A 15,883-nucleotide genomic window follows, 5' to 3' on the forward strand; every position below is an offset into this window, starting at 1 on the left:
TTCAGAGTGACACATTTAGCCATCTCCAAATCAAATCAACATTTTCCCTAAATAAAGCCAACATGGCTCCATGTCATGGATCATTTTGGAAAACAGTCTTTTTCCTGCTCCTGGCCATTTTAAGATACCTTTTACATTTTATTTTAGCACCAAAATTGTATTTGGTTATTAAAAATTTCTCCAATCATTATTTGAGTATGAGTCTACATCTCTTTTTTTTAACCTTTATTTTTGAGAGAGAGACAGAGAGACAGAGTGCGAAAAGGGTAGGGGCAGAGAGAGAGGGAGACACAGAATTCAAAGCAGGTGCCAGGCTCTGAGCTGTCAGCACAGAGCCCAATGCAGGGCTTGAACTCACTGTGAGATCATGACTTGAGCTGAAGTCAGAAACTTAAATGACTGAGCCACCCAGGCGCCCCTACACCTTTATTATCATTATAATTGATTACCTGGATGATTTTATCTTAAAGAATAGTGGTAAGATGACCAATTAGCCCACACACATTAGTGAGTACCTATTATTTTTCAGGCTAGATGCTGTGGGAATAAGAGCACAAGAGACATAATTCCTACCTTCAAGGTGTTTGCAGACTAGTTGGAAGATGAGAATAAAAATGTTAAAAAAAAAAAAAAAGAAAGAAAGAAATACCCTAAGAATTATATTAGAGTATGGACAAAATTCAAGAACAGACGTGAGATAAGGACTCTCATTTACTGACTCAGAATCCAAGGATGGGGCTTAAGAATATGTTTTGTTTTGTTTTGTTTTGAGAGGGAGAGAGAGAGAGAGAGAGAGAGAGCATATGCATGAGTGGGGGAGGGACATAGGAGGAGGGAGAGAGTGAGAATCCCAAGCAAGCTTCACACCCAGCTTAGAGTCAGATAGGGGGCTTGATATTACCACGGTGAGATCACAACCTGAGCTGAAATCAAGACTTGGATGCTTAACCGACTGAGCCATCCAGGTTTCCCAAGAATATGTATTTTTAAAGCTCCCAAGATTTGGAGAGATAAACAGGTTTGGAAGCTACTGGTATTCCACTTTGTCTCCTTCCAGTCTCTCCTCCAGGCTCTGCTTAGTGCTCTCAAAGTTTACAGAAAAATCTCATAGGAGCCCCATCCCTCAGCCTTTTTCCAGGTCTTATCTGCTTGACCCACAGGCAGTCTACTACAAGGTGATTAGTTCCCCACCCCCTCCCTGAACAGCCCTCCTCAGTGTTGTTTAATGGTTCTGAATCCTTTGCCCACACCTCAAATACTGATGTTTCCTTTTTTCCTCTTCTTATTCCTAGTCTCTTGCAGGATGACATCCCCCATTCTTGCACTTTAGTGACAGGACTCAGTTATGCCCTAGATGATTCCTAATCCTACAATCGTAGCTCAGACCTCTTCATATCTCCAGTTGGATCCCTGTCAGGTTCTCCAGACTCAAAATTGTTCAAAATCAAACTCATTTTATCTGCAAAGGTCAAACCATCCTTCAGTGACTGTAGGATGTGAGGTGGTTAGGTAGGTGAAATGAGGTGGGGACAGGGGAAAATGGGAAGTGAGACCTTCAGCTCAGGTCATGATCTCACAGTTTGTGAGTTCAAGCCCCAAATCTGGCTCTGTGCTGACAGTGTGGAGCCTGCTTGGGATTCTCTCTCTCCCTCTCCCTCTCTGTCTGTCCCTCCACCAATGGTGCTCTCTCTCTCAAAATAAATAAATTAACTGAAAAAAAAATGCTAGGAATTAGTCACCCTCAAATTGTCTTTCTATATGACCATGCATCCTCTTATTTACTAAGGCCTCTTTGTTCTACCTAAGGATGAAGACTTCCTCTCTCCTCCTACACCCGTTGTCCTATTTGAAGTTACCATCTGATTGTTGATAACTCTCTCCTGAGTTGGAAGAAGCTCAGATTGACTCAAGTTTCTGCTATCTTTAATCTCACTAGATATGAATTATATTTCTTAAATTAACAATCTGAAACTTAGAGACCTTCTCACATTTTGAAGAATCTGAATCATACTTTCATTTAATTTCATTTTTATCATGTTCATCATTTATGAAGTTGTCTAAAACTTAGGGCTGTGTGGAGTTTTAAAGAATCATTCAGAAAGACACTCCAAGGGGTTACTCTAGCTTAGCTCTTTAATATAAGAAAAAATAACAATTGAAAAAAGATATTTGCATTGTGCCTGTAAAGATTTTAAAGCAAAAACTCTTCAGTGTCTAAGAACTAGTTTTTGTTTGTTTGTTTGTTTGTTTTTTCAGCCTTCTGTTCTGATGGCTATTAAGCTAACAGGATATTCTTCCTGATGTTAACATCCTTTGCATAGTCCTAAGCATTATTTCTTCTATTGTAGAAGAGTTTTTTTTTCTTATTTTAACTTTGTAATACATCATTTTTGTTTGTTTTGTTTTGTACTATGTTGGCTAACTTTAGATATAGGTAGATATCTGTATATATTTGTGCTATAGATAACAATAGAAATTTTAGGATTTTTCCCCCTTACTATAATTTTTAAAAAGTGGGCTGTTCCTCAGTTCAGATCTCATTTTCCTCTGAACAACAGTGATGCTTTCAGTGTCCTTTCTCTTTTCTCTTTATTTAGTAGGTGGAGAGAAATTTCTGCACATTTATAGAGGCAATAATTCAAGCATTTGTGCAAATTTTCTTCAAAGACTACTCTTCACATTTAACCCTCTGCTATATTCTTACTTCTGTATCTCACAATCAGAAGAAATGAATAAGATGAAGTAAATTGTCTGAGCAATCAGAAGTCGTTCCTCAAGCAATCTATCCGAATATCATTTGTGAGTCGTCTACACCAATGACAATTCTTCTCCTTGCTCACAGTGCCGTGTAAATTATGCATGCAATTTCCTGACAACTTGTCAGTCACCTTGCTTTTATTCCAGAGGAATCCAAGCAGTTATGGCACTTTAAGGTGAGGAATAAGGAATGCAGGGCTATAGGATAGTTTTGTCTTTTTTTTTTTTCTGTTCAGGCTTCCCTGATGGCCCTTTGCTAAGGCAGTACTGACAAATCTTGCAGTTGTCACCTTCTGGTTTACTAGGGGCACCCTGCCTTGGGGGTTCCCTGAAAACTTCACACATCTCACAGGAAATATTAAAAAGTAGGGGTGCCTGGGTGGCTGGGTCAGTTGAGCGTCTAATTCTTGGTTTTGGCTCAGGTCATGGTCTCAAGGCTTTGTGGATTCCAGCCCCTTTGGGCTCTGCCCTGACAGAGTGGAGCCTGCTCTCTCCCTCTCTCTTTCTGCCCTTCCCCCACTTGTGCTGTGTTTGTCTCTCTCACAATAAATAAATAAACTTTAATATAAGAACCAGCCAGTATGTGGAAAGATATAAGAAAGTCAAGAATGGGAACTTGGGATTTTGGTTTCTTTTATTTGCTGGGATTGTTCATGGTTATATTTTGAAGGTAAAGAGGTAGGTGAGAGTCATCTGCATATTTGACCAAAAAAGGAAAGTTATTAGGGCATAATTGAAACACATGGCACTTAGAGTTACTTGAAAAGCATTTGGACCTATATTTTGAGTTTTCATTATTTTTTTAAAGCAAATTAATTGGAATCTGAATTCAAGTTCCTATGCACACACACTCACATACACACACACACACAGTCACACACACTCACACACACACACACAGTGGCATGCTGGAGATGGTTGGCATTGCCTTGAAATAGTCATTTTGTACACCTCTCCCCATCTCCAGTTCAGTGACTTGAGGTTAATAGCTTGAAATTGACTATGGTGGCATATTTAGTCTGCAGAAATTGACAAATGCTGCAAATCAGGGGTTTTTTGTTTGTTTCTTTTTATTTTTCCAAAGTGCTAGTGGTTAAACATTGAACAGCACATCACTCCCATAACAGGGCATGCTTTCCTCAAATTTCCATGACCGTTGCAGGACGTTTCACATCTGTCTAAAATATCATTGCAGAGTCATTCAATGAAGGTTTAATTTCAATATAGCTTTATTCCCAACTTTTGTCCCAGAGGGTGGCAGCATGGTGCAATAAAAAGTACCTGGGGCTTTGTATTAGAAGGTGTTGCTAATCCCTGCCCTATCCCTTTGCCTCTTTGACTTTAGAAAAGCTCACTGAGCCAAAAATTCTTCCTCTTAAAGTGGGGATAGTAATACTACTATGGAGACTGAATGATAGGTAGAGTATGTGGCGGAGTCAAATTGAGTCAATGGGAACCCTCCCTCCCCAGTATCATGGACTAATGGGGTTTGATATTAAAGGGTCCTCAAGAAATGTTTTACCTTCTAATCTCACGAAACCAAAATCTATGAGCTGGATGAGATCTTGGGAAAAGTTTAGTATCTTTATTTCACAGATAAGGTCATTGATATAAGTGAGTAATCCAAAGCAGATCTCTCGAATTCTAATAAAGTTCAGTAGAACTTTCTCTACTCTTCTATGGCACCGCCTCTAGGTACATCATGTAACTATTTCTTCTGTCTTTTCCCTCTTGTCCACCCTTTCTTCATTCTTTATGTCTTCCTTCTCCTTCTTTCTCAATTCAGTATAATTTTATTTTGATTTTACTAAGTTGCTCTGGTGCTTTGAGAAAGGTAGATTACTTGACTAAAATTTAGATCCTCTGCAAAAGTTTATCTTACTTGAATGGTGAAACCTATAAATGTCAGGTGAATTAAAGAGGTGTGAGCAGATCAGGTGACCCATGGAGGGTGACCCATGGGGGGAAAAAAGCTATTTAGTAGGAAGAACAAGAAGGAAAATGCTATTTCCTGAGAGCTTATTATGTGCCATATTTTGTTCTAGCAATTTCATGATTGCACTTACTTTTAGATGTTATACTATTTTTACCAATAAGGAAATTAAGTTTTTGTGGCCTTAAGGTATCTTGCCCAAAGTCATACAATCAATTCATGGTGCAGTTATGACTCAAAACCAAGGTGGGCATCCACTGCCCTTTGTTCCCATGCTAAGTTAGTCGAGTCAGAGTTGATAGTTCCCTCTCTATTCGTTTTCCTTCATGATTTGAAATTGGGCTTTATAAGTAATATGTTTTGTTGAGTTCAGCCCATTTAAATAGACATGTTTCAGGCCATGTTTTAAAATTTCTGGAAACCTATTTAGTTTCTACTTCCAAGTAATGTTTACATTTTAAGAGATTGTACAAGCCATCCAAATTTCTAAGACAATAAGTATTACTTCAGGTAATACATGCAAATTTACACAGTGTATTCTACTGAATTTTGGTTTTGTTACAAGATGAGAGTCAAAATCAGGAAGAATTCTGAAGGTGATAGAGAAGTGCCATTTAAAAGGAGTAACCTAAAAGGCAGAGGAAGGAGAAGTGGAAGATATGGACGACATAGTACACTCACTTCACAATCTTGTCTAGGCTCATCCCAGGCAAAGTTCTTTTTGTAGATCAAGAGGCCCCATAAATGCCCCACTTATGGCCACCTGATGGGGTCCACAAGGTAAAGTAGATGAAGAGTTATAGAAAAGCATGAGCCTCTGGAGGAGATAAAAGATTATAATTCAGCTGGTTTTCAGAAGTCAGAAGTAGGATGATTCATTATGAGATCAGAAATGCAGATTCATAAAGGACAGCTGTCAACAATGGAATCTGTTTATGCCCACTCAGTACAGAAAGTACTTCTCTTGCGCTTTGGTCTCTTCAGTCATATGAAGAATATAAGAATATTCTTGTGAGGATTGTTAACACCTCATGAATTGCCTTCAGAAGGCTTAAAACTCACCCAGGAGGATCTTCCCTGTGCCAGGTTTGATCCTGGGACTTGCTTACAGAAAGGAAAAACTAGTGAAAGAGAAAGCGTGTTCTGTTATTTTTTCTACTTCATACACCAAAAGATATTTAAATGTAAGCTTTTGTTTTGATTAGGGACTACTGGACCATGATAGTGTGTTTTACATCGGTGTAATAAGCTCAGAATATGTAATGTCATGAACTGAAAGTCAGTAAAAGAAAAGAATATGATAACAATAAGAACGGAAGCTACCATTACTGTGTTTTATTTACAGCAGTGTCTGATACATGATAAATATTGGTGATGATGAGTAGGAGGATGATGACAATGATGGTGATGGTAGCACTGGTGGTGACAATGATGATGATAATGATGTGATGTAATGGTGGTGTTGATGATGATGATGATGATAGTGGTGATGATGGTGTGCCAGGCACTGTGCATTACTTCATTCAATGCCTGAGAACTCTATGCAACAGAGATCATCACTGTTTTACAGATGAGTAACTTATCTTGTATCACACAGCCAAGAAATGGTGAAGTCAGGGTTGCTAAGGCTCTGTGTGTTCGACAGCATGCTATATTTAAAGGCCATTCTTAAAGCACCTGCTTTGGCTGGTTAGTCAAGACTAAAGAAAAACCCAAAGCAGGAATTTTTCTGCTTTTTGCTTTTCTTCTCTTAGAATGGGATAATCACACTTTAACCATTGCCTGTGATAATTATGCATGCATGCACATACATATAACTATCTTTAAGTAGAATAGGATTCTTTTGACAGTGACTGAAAATGCATTAATTTGGAATAAACATTGAAAAACAGATCAGTTGTTTTTGATGAAAATTGTTATGTAGCCTATGAGGCAGGGAGAGAGAAATTCCAGAGATCTGGACTCTGCAAACATTAAGTGTAACTGCCAATGCAAAAGTAATCTACACACACATCCAGTGGTCAACAGAGTAATACACCAATCATTTAGTCCACACTCACAAAAACCATCAATGGTAGAATCTTTTCCTATTATGATCAACAATTTATATAACTGCAGAAAAGAAGAAGAGAATTTTCTTGAGGTTGTTTGTCTATAGTTTGCAGAATATGACAACCACAATTCTCATGCAGATTTTTTTCCCACTGACAAATAACATCTACTGTTTATTTGGTTTTGATTTCACATACACATCATACCATATCTGCACTAAATGTGCACTTAACTAACAAGAATGATGCATAGTTAAATGAAATTTTATTTGCTAGTGAATATACCTCAAAAAGGTAAGGAAATGTTCCATGGAGATATTGGAAATATTTATTTTGAAAAAAAGGAGACAGTAGTTTGTACAAAAATCAGGCATCATGGATTTTTAAGAAGAATTAATATTTAGCTTATTGCTAAAATAAAAATGCTGGCTTTTTAAAAAATGTGTAATTTCTTCTTTCTGCCTGACAGGAAGCCATCCACAATGTCTCAAGAGACCATACATTACAGATCTAATAATAAAGCAATATATGGAGTTCATGATTAGTTAAATAGTAGCTGGTGCATCTTCCTAATTTTATCAAATCACTTGTAGTCTGTAAACTGGACTGAAAGCTATAAAACTACATTTAATAATACACAGAGTCAGTAGTGCTTTTTCACCCCTAAATATTTCTGGATGAGATGGAAAACTCATATGGGGATAAACTAAAAATTTGCTTCTCACTTGTTAATAACAGCAACAATAATGATAATAAAACATAATAATTAACATGGAGTGTCTAATTGTTTCAGGTATGGTAGTAAATACTTAACACGAGTTCTCGTTTAAGCTGCAAATAAAACTATGAGATAGATCAGCAAACTGAGGCACATAGACACTAAATGACTTGCCTTTGGTCACCCTGTCTTGAAAGTGGCAGATAAAGGCTTTATATTTTTTGTAAGTTTATTTATTTATTTTGAAAGAGAAAGGGAGGGAGGGAGCGAGAGAGGGAGAGAGAGAATCCCAAGCAGGCACCACACTGTCAGCGCAGAGCCTGACTCGCAGCTTGATCTCACAAACCATGAGATTGCAACCTGAGCCGAAAGCAAGAGTTGGACACTCAACCAACTGAGCCACCCAGGCACTCTGAGAAAGGCTTTAAACCCAGAGACAGAGTCCAACTCCTGAAACTGAGCCTTTAGTATGCAAAGGGATAGAAAGCAAAAGAGTAATAACATTACTGACTGATTTAATCCACTGCTGAATTTTGGGTTCCAGATGTTTAGGGAATAAGATATGGTGTGATATTAATCATGTAGCAGAGACTGACTTGGGTCCTAATCCATAAATTTATTAATTTTCTGACCTTTGGTGAATTATTTAATGCCTCCAGCCTTCACTTTCCTCAGTAGTTAAGTGATGATAATAGCACCTCATGGAATTATTGTGACAGTGTAAAAAGCCAAATCCCCTAGCATAAATATGAGAGTTTGATATTAGTATTATTTCTGGTTCTGCTGTTGTAATATCAATATGCCTTAAATATAAACTACACTAGGGAAGGGGTGAATTCATGTGCCCAATTGTACCAGGGAATCCTTGAAGAATAAAATGAAGACAGAAAAAGGAAGGGAAGATTATACCAGAAAGGGGAATCAAAGGCACAGACCTAAGAAAGACCTTGATGTGAGAGAGAGATGGTAAATACATTTAGCCTCACAGGACCAAAGGTTTCACATAAGATAAGGTAGGAATGAGATGGGCTATTGTATATAATTTTGTTTCATGACTCAAAATAAACAGTCATCATATTTGATTCTGATAAGTGTTCTCAACTTTTTTTTTGTAAAAATCCCTTATTTAAGTGTAAAAGAAGCAGAAGGCTTTCATTTGGCTTAATAATGATCCTGAGAATATTAACTCTCTGTGTAACTATCCTTATATGTCTAATCACCTGGGACCATTGTAAAAATTCTGATCCCTGACCTTCTCTAGATTTGGGGTAGAACCCAGGATTCTATGCATGTGCTATCACTTGCAAGTAATTTTTATCATTAGGAAAGTTTTGGAAACAAGGCTGTAATCCACCCTCCACATCACTGGCAAAATAATCTTTATAAAATGAATAATTTACCAGCCAAGGATTCTTACATAGCTGGGTAAGAATGCCACTGGGTCTCAGATGAAGCACAGATACTTGGGGGGAGCATTCAAGATCATACACAACCTGTTCTGATCTACTTTTGAAACCACTCTCCTCTGCCCCTGTTTTCCAGCCATGCCACACTGCACACAGGTCTCTGTTCATGCTTTTTGTGTCCTGTGGTCTGAATTCCCCCACATCTGCTTTCTTACCTAGAAAAATGACACATGCTTAAAAGCTGAGTTCAAATGTCACCTGTTCTATTGTAACATCCCACATCCCATTAAGGAACCCCCGCCTCTGCCTTTCTGACTTTCCATAGCATTTTGCACTGACATTTCTTGTATGTCAGTGGTACACATTATCAGTTTCAGAAAGGGTTCAGACTGTTTTATTTACCTTCTACCCCTCACTGCTCAGAATACTGCTTAACACAAAGGAAGTGCTCAATAAACATTGGTTGATAACTGAATGCATGAGTGAAGATTCATTTCACACTCTGTATTTTAGTTTGTTCCTTGAGTAATGGAAGACCTGTTAGAAAGACAACTGGGGCTTTTGCTAAATTATTTTCATCTTTTTTTTTTTTTGAAGTGGCCTGTCATTGGTGAACTTTAATAAGCCATTTAAAATTAAGATCCTTTGACTTTTAATAACAAAAAATATGCAGTCTAGAGTCCATTTTACATCGTGCCTCTTTGTTAGAATAGCATGGAGCTTCAAAGTTGCCATACACTGGAGTGTGAGTTAAAGCCCATGCATTATCTGACATAATAGGAGATGCCTTTCCTGCTCTCTCTCTTATGTGGACATTTTGCACATTCAGGGAAAGTGATACCGTGGCTAAAAAAGAAAAGCCAGAGGGTGAGGTGGAGGGAAAAAAAGGGCAAATGCAAAATGAAGACACCCAATGCTGGAAAGGAAAAATAAAGGTTAAAGAACAGCTAGTTTTCTTTGCAAAGACTGTAAAATGAAATCCTTTATGTTTTTATCCTACAAAATTTTAGGTCTTCCTAAATTTGCCTAAGCTAACTTACTTTTCTGAGGGAAGATCTTTTTTTATTGTCCCATGTTTTGGTGCCAATTTTTGTAGCACATACTAAAGCTAAATTTGCAGCCGGTTAGCATATAATTTATTTTAAAAGCTTAAATAGGATCTTTTCCATGCAAGGTAAAGCTTTTAAAATACAAAACAAGCAAGAACAGTGAATAGCTGTTACTCATTCCATGTCTACCCTTGAGTGGTGTTTATGGAGGGGACTGGGTGTATTTCAGCTGGAGTGCCTGGTCTCAGCGGTAAATGCAACGCTCTCCTGACATCACTCTCAAGAGAACGAGAGGCTGTGTAAGAGTTTGAAATGTTATCTTTTGAGGCAGGGCTAATGCGATTCTATGTCAGCTCTCCTCTTATTTTTCTCTTTGGTGGAGTCACCAATGTCACCATGTTCTCGAAATTAAGAATCCATGCACGAAACACCAAAGGCCAAATAAGAGATTCTTCTTCTGATACTTGTTCTCACCAAACTTGTTGATCTCCTTCTAATTACTTGTCATTTGGCTTCATAAAGTACTTTTTATCTTGAATTCTCAAAATAGTTTGTGGAGATTATCTTGTTTTTCTTTGCAGTGTTTCTAAGAGCAGAATGCATTTCATTCCTATTTAATGGTAGAGATGAAAGAGATTCTGTGCATTGGATTTCAGAAACTTTACAGCAGGAAATGAGGTGGTAGCAAATTTACTCATTAAGACCTAAGTCTGCAGACTATAAATTTATCTTCAACACTGTACGAGGTTAGCACACCTTTTTTCCAGTTGCTTCAGTACCTGGTGCCCTGAGTGGTGTATCTGCCTGGACATCCTTCTGTGCCAGGCTTGCTTGATTGGTGGGGAGGGGAGCTGCTAGCTTTTTTGCATTTATTTTCTATTTTAAGACAGAGACACTGAAACAGAGAAGGGAAAAGTTATTTGTTTAAGAGCAAAAAATTACTCATTAAATCTAATTCTACAATAGGAAACTATTGATTTCTATCCATGCTATGTACATTGGTTTTCTGTCACTTATTTTTTTCTTCTTCTCCTCTTCTTCTGCCTCCTCCTCCTCCTCATTATTATTATTACTATTATTACTATTGTTATTACTATTACTATTATTATTATTATTATTATTATTATTGGTTTTCTTTGTGGTCCTTCACTTTGAGATAAGTTGAACTAGATGTCAAAGAAAAGGCCGATTAGAAAAGGTGTGTAAATAGTAAAATGACTGATTCTTTGACCCTTGAAAGAAAAAGAAAGTCATGCAAACAAGTTTAAAAGAATTGTTCAGTTGGATGATTCTGAAAGTATGCAGCCTTGTTATTAACGCTGAAAACTTTAATTACATTTCATTATACTATATTAGCTTCTCTTAATTGCTGAAAGGGGACTATGAAAGCAAAAACAAAAATGCCTAATCTCTAGAAGCTAGATTTTCCTCCACTGCTTTGTAATGTAAATGTGCCTGTGTGTATATTAAAATTCACACACTCCATCCATCTCTCTGGCTTTTAACGGAGGGGTCACCTGACTTCACCTAGAGCCGCCCCCCTCCCTTTCGCAGAGGAAACCCAAAAGTGAGAGACAGGCGCTTACAGAACACAGGTTCTCATGCTGGGAGATGTAAATGACCCCGACTGAACGGAATCCAGTGAGGTTGCTGGTGGGGGTTGGGGAAAGAGAAACGGAGGGAGAGTGCAAAAGCGACCGAGGGGAGAGAGAGAGGGAGGGAGGGAGGGAGAGCGGGAGGGAGGGTGGGAGGGAGGGAGGGAGGGAGTGAGAGAGAGAGAGAGAGAGGGAGAGAGAGAGAGAGAAGTGCTGCATGCTTCATCTTTGAGAGGAGGGGAAAACAAAAGACCTCAGCGGCAGTTTTGTTGCTGTGTCTGGCTTAAAGAGGAAAATTCTGGACATCCATGCTGAAAAAATCAAAGCTCAGCTGAGACTACTTCTATCAAGAAAATTACATTATCTAAGAATGGGTTGGATCAGTACAGGTGGTTTGAGAAGACACTGACTGAGGACCATGGAAAGGTGGGAGAGGACGTGCGGCTTCTCTGCTTCCTTTGAACAGAGCTCTAGGTTAGTAAGCTGAAACTGCCCCGGTCTGGCTTAAATATCTATATGTGTCTGTGTGTGTGTTTTCTATTTATAACCTCCAAACCTTCCTGCTCCCCAACCCCTGGGTAGGCAGTGCCATATTTCACCAGATGTGAACCTAAACTTGATTTGACTCTCACTACATTACCAAATGCCTCTCCTTTGCTTGCGGAGCTTTTGTTCAATACAGCCAGCGGAGAGCCGTCATGATGTCTCCTCTGAGTCGGAATGTGTGTTTGAGCCCTTGGATTGTCAGGTGGCTGTTTGGAGAATAGTTAGCATTTTGCTCCAGAAGGCTGCAAATGCATGATTAGGTTATTGTGAGATGTAAACAGCAAATATCTGCTGACTTGGCGTTTCTTGTAATATCAGAGTAATTCAGAGCTATCTGACTGAATTTGCCTTATCTGAATTTTCCACATAATTGAGTTCAAATATAATAAGTTTGAAATGGCACCCTACCAACAAAGGCACACACCAGGTATTCTTATGGCAGAGAATGTTTTACCTCCCACTGGAGCCAAAGCTTTAAAATGTATTTCACTGGGACCTGGTTTGAGGAAAGACTACAATATGTCATCATTAAGATACATGCCAAGGCGTTTTTTGTAAGTGGGTATAGATGTGTGTAAAACAAACACATAATTTCTCTTGTTTCTTGCTGTGCAGATAGAGTGTCTTTTGTTCCAGCATGTGTATTTTCCTGTGTTTTTACAAAGAAAGCATTGCCTGTGCGTTCTGTGATAGGAGACTTGCATACCAGTTTGCCATTGTGCACTCAAGAATCAGCTCTATTCGGAAGTAAACTGCCCAGAGGTATTAGTCAAGAAGCTGGAGGAGGGTGGGGAGTGGGGGGAGAGGTGGTTTTTTTCTTCCTCCCCCCCTTTTTTTTAAACTATCAGCCCCGAAGTGTCTAATTCACATGATTTTTAGAGGAAATGGGGAAAGGCATTTAGTTTTGAATTGGATGCAGATCTGTGCCGTGCAATTGCCAAAGACTACATCAGGAAGATGCTCAAAGGAGAGGGAATCAGATTCGTAATGGACTCTCTAAGAAAATGTTCTGTGAGGGTGACTGGCTGGGTCCCTTTTGACCAAATTAAGATGCGCTCTGGCAGTGCACTAGCAGCTGTGAGCTGACATTTTCTTGTGAACCTAGTGAAAAATGGCTCCATGTCTCTCCTCCCAGTCCTGAGGAGATGGTCTCTTCGAGTTGTTGAGCCTTCCTCCAACGTGATTTGCTCCTATGGCTGTTTTCTAATAGGGACGGACAGGCTCTTGGTTCCTTTCAGTTCACCTGCCTTTTTAGATCTGGGCTTGAATGGGGAGTGGGTGGTGACGGTGTTACTTCGAGTACAAACTACCCAGCAAGGCTGACAGAAGATATTTTCTTGGCAGTCACATTTCCATTTTTAAAAACATAGGTTATATTTCTTTGGACACAATATAAAGCACTTTTTGTTGTTGTTAAGTGGGCTAGTAAACAATTTCTCCAAGGAAAGACGCACGCATGTGTGACACTTTACATTTGGACTTTCCACATGGGAAGTGACAGGTAAAAACATAGGGATACTTGCCCATCAGCCATCTCTAAAAAGATAAAGCTGCCCTCGTCTTTCTTACCATTTTTCCCCCATTTTTGAATTGTGACTCGGGCAAGGAGAAGGATCATGTCCCAGAGTTAGAATCCACGGAGGTAATATACTACGGTCCTGTACTACTCATGTGCTTATTAAGGAATTCCTGTGCTGAGCAGGGAGTGGAGGTGATACAGAGCTACACCACTCCTTTATCGAGGCTTTGGTTTGTGAACCAACCAGCAGAGGCAGGATGCACTTTAGCAGAGACCTGTATGTTTGAGGAACTGGTTAAGTGAATGTTTCGTTCGGGGGTGTGTGAAATTGGTTGTTCTCTGTTATACAACATTCTAAGAGGATCGTATGAGTGTAGAGTGGATTCAGGAGGAAGGGGCTGTTGGGCTTCTCACATTTTAGATAAGAAGTACAGCACTATCCACTAGAGAGGACAACATGAGAATGCACAACAGTACAAGAGTGTGTGCATTGTGCAGAAACAGTAGTTCTTTACATTGCATGGTAGTTCCCGAATTATAGGAATTTGGGAAAAAAAACTCAAGACTTCCTGGAAAATGGCATGAAGTCACCTCTATATCATGACAAAGTAAGACTTCTAGCACAATAATTTTAACTGCATTATGGGAACAGTTCCGTAAGTGCTTTAGGTATTCTACCACTTGTACCACTGAAGGATATATCTTAAGGGTTTGCACCTTGGACACTTACATAGGACAGGGGTTACAACGCAGATTTTCTTGGAGTTTGTGTGGAATATTTTTGATAGAATTTATCAGGGCCAATGGGCTGTGCCTCTTTAGTAGAACAACAGGAGTGAAACTTTAACACTGCATGCAGATCTAATTACTGCTTTTATACATGTGGACAATTTGACTATGGTACGTAGTGTGCTTTGGGGAAATTGATGCACTTGTAGTCGAACAGTAAAGGAAACAATAGATAATACAATGAAAACATGGATGTCAACATTAGTGGGAAGGTTAGTAGGGTCTCTGTAAATAATGTTAATGACTACAGGTGAGGGCATTTTACCCACAGAAATTTCAGATGCCTAGAACCAGAGGACCATGTTTGTAAAACTAAGGGCATGGCTTACCAGCTATTATAGAAGCTGGATGGCACTAATATGTAAACCACATAATATGTACATACAAAAGAGTCATGAACCCTCGGAACTTCTCACCAATGGAATTTTGTTTTAAAAACAGAGAAACAGCTTTAACATAGAAGCAGTTCACAGACCAGCAGCCATCAAGGGAGAACTGAGAAAATCTAGGACTAATATGAAATTTTCGTAATGAGGCGCGTGTGATGCCTAAATGACCCTCAGGATACCAGTAAGTTCTTAATGAGGGCTAAAACAGAAAAGTCCACATGTTGAAATAAATTTCAGTATGCCTACATTCTTATAACTTCAAGTTTGGAAAATAGAAAATTTCCTGACAGTAAAATTAGTTGTTCGTATTGTTCCTGTGGAATAGATAGGAAAAGTTGAAATTAAGCAATTAAATTTCTGAAAAAGATATTTTACCCTAGCTGAATTATTCTTGGATTGTTTTTGAACAGAAAACTTCTAACTTTCTGAAAATATCTTAAGTAGTAATGGCCTCCTTTGTAAGGTCCATTTTCTCTATTACTTTTAGAACTCTACTACCATAAATTCCATTTTCAATTTTTTAAAAAATGTTTATTTATTTTGAGAGAGAGAGAGAGAGAAAGAGAGAGCAAGTGAGGAAGGGGCAGAGAGAGAAGGGGAGAGGATCCCCTTGACGCAGGGCTCAAACTCACAAACCATGAGATCGTGACCTGAGCTGAGATCAAGAGTCAGATGCTTAACCAACTGAGCCACCCAGGCACCCCAAGTCTCTGAGTTTAAAATGCTTTAATTTTCTATTCAGTTTAGGTACATTTCTCTTCTAAGTCTGTCATATCTTCAGCTTTTACTCTAACTCACACAGCATGTGGCAATCTCCCTTCTAAGACCTCAAATGCTTACTCTGAAGATGGCAGATGTTTAATATATGACTAAAAAAATAAAAATGTATTACTATTTGATTGCATTAGGTAATACCCTAAAAAAGGTTAGAACTTTCTTATGGTGGGAATTCTCAGTCCAAGTGATTCACAGATTCCAGAGGTTAAAGCAGATACTGTATAACTCAAGCATATTAAGGGTCATAAAATACATTAAATATACAATATGGGGGTTAGTTCTTTTTCTAGTGCTTATCACAAGGACAGATTTCTGTCAAATAATATCTCTGTCAAAGAGTGTGTTTTCCGGGAG

At 38.7% G+C, this 15,883-nt stretch overlaps 1 protein-coding gene across 11 annotated transcripts in view; it reads left to right on the plus strand.

Moving 5' to 3' along the window:
* MAGI2 (membrane associated guanylate kinase, WW and PDZ domain containing 2) overlaps positions 1 to 15,883 on the plus strand; it is a 1,355,992-nt gene that overhangs the window by 603,589 nt on the left and 736,520 nt on the right. Inside the window, exons 1-2 of one of the 11 annotated variants that reach the window (XM_086696837.1) lie at positions 11,324 to 11,555; positions 11,799 to 11,983. The exons of 9 other annotated variants lie outside the window; for them this stretch is intronic. The gene's annotated coding sequence lies outside the window, so the exon portion shown is untranslated. Of the gene's footprint in view, positions 1 to 11,323; positions 11,556 to 11,700; positions 11,984 to 15,883 lie in introns of those variants that run through there. One more of the 11 variants, XM_086696836.1, reaches the window with a different exon arrangement.

This window comes from Puma concolor, chromosome A2, assembly GCF_028749965.1.
Source record: "Puma concolor isolate L17-30 chromosome A2, mPumCon1.1.hap2, whole genome shotgun sequence".
Lineage (NCBI taxonomy): Eukaryota > Metazoa > Chordata > Mammalia > Carnivora > Felidae > Puma > Puma concolor.